Source organism: Salvelinus fontinalis, chromosome 38 (genome assembly GCF_029448725.1).
Source record: "Salvelinus fontinalis isolate EN_2023a chromosome 38, ASM2944872v1, whole genome shotgun sequence".
NCBI lineage: Eukaryota > Metazoa > Chordata > Actinopteri > Salmoniformes > Salmonidae > Salvelinus > Salvelinus fontinalis.
The window spans coordinates 22925027-22929947 of NC_074702.1; the positions used below are offsets into that span (position 1 = coordinate 22925027).

Here is a 4921-nt window from a genome sequence, read left to right on the forward strand (position 1 = left end):
ATGCATTTGTTGTTGAATGATATGTTTTGAGTGAATTTGAAATGGGTGTGTAGTTGTTTCATGGTCTCAAAAATAAATGATGTAATCAAATGTAATTACAAAATAGTAAATAAATAGATTATATTGAACAGTTCATACTGCAAATTGAAGTTCAACAGTTATAAAATCTATGCAAACATTTGTCATGGTTTACATTCTCTCGTGAGTTAGCGGGATGGATATGCTCATTTTAGACCATTCCATTGGTCCTTAAGTGAAATCTCCACCCACCCGGGGCACCGGGACATGCAAAACCAACTCCACCACTGACAGACGCATGTGTAACTCCTGGATAGTAGTTTATTTTACAGTACTGTTTAAGCTGGTTTACTGGGACATTATATGGTATGGGTACTTTCTGCTGCTAACTAAAAGTAATTTAACACTATTTGTAAATACCTGTAGCCTGCTTGGTACAAAGTGGGTGGAGCACTTTCTAATGCAAAATGGCTGCCCAGTTGGGTGCTATACATTGTATGTGGATGATGTGAGTTTCCCCCACATATCTAAGTAAACAATCGGTAGCCTAAATTCTTTAGCATGAAGTGCTGCAGAAATTTGAGCTGTACTGAATTGATTAAATTCATAAGTTAATTGAGCAACATGGTCATACAATTGCTGTTTCAAGTCATTTCCCAGAAGAGGGGGTTTTATGATGTGCACTTCCTGCTCAGGCATAGCAGAGGCTCTACACCCACTCATCACCACACTTTATGACATGCCATATCATCTTTCAATGAGGCAAGAGATTACCGCAATGAAGGAAAGCAAAGCAACAAAATAATGGGTAGATTAACTTTAATGTTGTCTACATTGGATGGAACCTGTTTGCCACTATGACCCAATAAACACAGTAGCAGTGACAGTAAGAGAGCCCTTATTTATAGCAGATTCAGAGCTGTACAATGCCAGAAATTCTCTAACAAAATGAATAGTTAGTCCTTTAAAAAAAGGTGTGTCCTTCAGATGCAACATTATCAGATGTTATTGGAATGAATGGGCACCTTTTAACATGATTACTTATAATGCATACACACTTATTTTAATATTACGATTATTGTTCTGCCTTCCTTTTGTTTTAGAGCTGTGTAACCAAGAGTGGCCAGCATGTCAGTGACTGTGACCAAAGGCAAAAGGGTGACTGTATTTACCGTGAACTCTAAAGAAGGAAGCAGTTGGCCCCTGCTGTGTCAAATACTTGGGACCCTGTGCTACAGCCCAGCAAGCTCTGTGTCCCAGGGACAGAGGAGGCTCCAAGCCAGTTCCCAGTCAGCTCTGGGGGTGGGTGAACTAAAATACACACACACACACACACACACACACACACACACACACACACACACACACACACACACACACACACACACACACACACACACACACACACACACACACACACACACACACACACACACACACACACACACACACACACACCACAACATACATGTCTATCACCACTGGGTCACAATTGTCATCAGAAGTGAGAGGGAGTTATCTAAAATGATTATTTTCTTCTTTCACCGACTATACAGATCATGGAGGGAGTACTCAACATTGGCGTGGGAGCAATCCTTGTTAGCACTGATTATTACACTGGCAGGGTATAGGGTTCCTTATTGGCTTGGTGGTGTGGTAAGCTTACTTCATTTTGTTATCATTTACCATGTTATCATGTTTAGTATGAAAGCACATGATTTCACTTGGAGTTATAACCACAGTAAACAAACCAGGAAACATATAAGTAACTTTATTTATTTTTTAATTTCGGCCTGCCTACTTAAGTAGTATTTTTTTAAATAAAATTAAGGGTTGAAGTCAAATGTCTGTGTATTTTCTTGTGAATTTTTTGTTATTTTATCAGGACAAATAATGTGTTGATTGTGTAGGTTGTGCGTATTTGATTTTGATATTTCTGTGCCTTCTTAGTTTATAGCAGTTGGCATCATGTGTATATTGGCTGAGAAGTTCCCCAGTCCCTGCTTGGTGAGTTGTTCATTGACCTTCACTCTTTCCTGTCATTCCTAAACCTCATTCCCTTCATCCATTGAACAATCATTCAATCTGATCCAGTTGAATTATAATCATCAACTGAATATTTGAGACAACTAGTACTCCGTGGTTTACGAGTATTGAGTCAAACTGGTTTTATATTCTCTGATTGTGTTTTAGGTGGGCATCAATATGTTGATGAACGTGTCAGGTGCTTCTCTGGCCATTTCTGGAATTGTGCTGTATTCTGTAGACCTGGCAAACGGCCATTTCTGGTGGAGTTGCAATGATGATGACTACATCTGGCGAGATGACTACTATGGCGGCCAGGTGAGACAACCACCAAGTCATCCGCAGAGGGATAGACTCTTGGCGAAATGCAAAGATGCCAAACAGATAGCACAGGTGAGTGCTTTTGAATGAATTTTTTTAATGATATCCATCATGTGAGGATGGTGTCCCTTGTCTGTCAAATATATTAACATTTGATTAGATGGATCAAACTGCTTAATTTAGTAATGAACATGTGTGTTCTTAAACAGAGATGGTGGGTTCCATGTTTAAAGCACATTCTAATAGCTGGTATGCCAGTCTGTTTCTGTATTTTCCAGTGTTCACCAACACCGCTATCTTGCTAAACAATCCAGTCAATATGTTCAAATCCTCCTCCATGTGTTTGTTCTACCATTAGATGTTGATACCTTGGACATCATGCTCACCGTGCTTGCAGTCCTTCAGCTTTGTGTCACCATCAACTCTGCTGTGCTGGGTCTCAAGGCTTTGTACAAGAATGGAAAGGAGGGAAAAGAGGTATAAACAGAGAACCCTTGAACAGAGCGAATACAACGGCCATACAAATGGAAGTAGAATACAGATTTGTAGAAACACACAAACACACACACACACACACAACCAAGGTAGTGTTTGTTGTGTCCTCCCAAGTAATGTGTAACTTTGCTCTGATATGTTGCAGAACATCCAGGACCTGGAGCAGTATAAGCCTCTGCTCGAGGAGGTCACCACTAACCCTGCAGCTTAAACAGCACTGATCTGATATACTTTATTGTCCACGAGGGTACATTTTGTCATGGACGATTTAGTGGTGCTGCTTCCACATGAAATACATAGAATCAAATGTATTCTACATAGATGGAACATCAGCATCATTCACCCCCCCCCCCCCCCACACACACATTTTTTTGTTTCATACGTACAGTATGTAGTACATATAGTTAACATACAGTGTCAACTCACAGTAAATTAAGTATGTCTTCATGCAGTATGAGTCATGGTTTTGTATTTGTCATTTTTCCAAAACTGAAAGGACAGTTAAAGGGGACTATATCAAGTTAATTACTGTTTTGGTTGTTGTATATTATTTCTTTTTTGTATTTTGATATTTTCTTACTGTATATTAACCCCCCCACCCCAATTAAAAAAATAAATAAACTGTCTTAGCTCAACAGTTTCAAAACTGTTTTCCTTAACATTGCCATCAGGTGGCAGTCATTCCCATACAAACATACACCATTGGTTGCTCATAGGTTTTCTTGGAGGTATATACAGGTAACTGCCAAAATAACGAAAACGCCAACATAAAGTGTCTTTAGGTCTAAGCCCATAGGTCGCAGTATCTACTAAGTTAAGATATGGAATTGTTCGCCATTTGAATTTGAGGACTCCTGTAGGTATATCATTTTTTATATATATGCATATATTTGATGAAACACTGAATTTGGCCTTTACTGCTATAACCCATAGAAACAAAAATAATTAACACATTTGTATATGGCAAAACAGACATTCCAAAAATAAATTGTAAGGATTAAGGTTTTGAAGTGTCTGTCCTATACACTGGTGTAACGCAGTTTCTCTGGACCCTAAAATAAACACAGAATGTGTCAGCCAGAGAGTCACTCACAAAGTTTAGACTACCAACCACTGTCCATGGTGCTGAAATTAGGACATATCTATGCGGCTGCCTATCGGAACGATGATAGGCTTTCTGTGGTGACAGGGCATGTAGCCTATAGCTTTGCTTTAGCAAACGGATACATGTTTATTGGTAGGCCTATTTGGTCGTCATTTTCTCATGTTAAGCTTAACATTTCACGAAGCTGTACACAGTGCCGCAAGTCTGCCATCATTAAAAATGCTGTCTGGTGGCAATAATATAATCACTGGTTCAGTAATTAAAGTTAGAAATTTAAACAATCCAGATTGTAAAATGTATTTTCGATACAACAGAATACTCATCTGCAACCGATTTATATTAAAAAAAAACTGTCTTGTACAGCCTACCTGAACCTGCATGTCATGAGCAGTCCTCGTGCTCTCTCCCAGCTTGGATAGAAAGTTGTTGGGCGTTAAACCAGTCTATTAATGCCAAATAAGTCAGTCCACCCTCAAAGCACTAGTTAACTATGGATTGTTTTATTTTGCAGTGTAGGCTACTATCTATAGCTATTGTCGTGGAAGAATCAGATTTAGCTAAGTAACATAGATGTTATTTGGACGATTTAGTGGTGAAACCACAGATGAAGAAACCACAGATGTTATTTTCATCATATGCTTGTGAGATACTTGTCATTAGAATGGGGCCCTTTGGACTATAGGATTGGCAGTGCATTTTCCCCTTCTGTGATAGGGCTTAGTAACTTGGGGCCAGAGAGGGGAGAGGTCAGGCTTGTCTTCATAAGTCAATGTATCTGTTAAACCATGTGGTGCTAAGTAGAATATTAGAAGGGGAAGAGGACAGAATGGAACATTGTCTTCTTATGGGAACGTTGTTTGTAACTATTCCTAAACCATGTGGTACTAAGTAGAATATTAGAAGGGGAGGAGGACAGAGTGGAATGTTGTTTTCTTCTGAATGTGTCTGTAACTATAA

At 39.1% G+C, this 4921-nt stretch overlaps 1 pseudogene; it reads left to right on the forward strand.

Annotated features, from left to right (window-relative positions):
- Nucleotides 1–1146: 1146 nt before the first annotated feature.
- LOC129837209 (uncharacterized) lies at nucleotides 1147–3094 on the forward strand (annotated as a pseudogene).
- Nucleotides 3095–4921: the final 1827 nt, after the last annotated feature.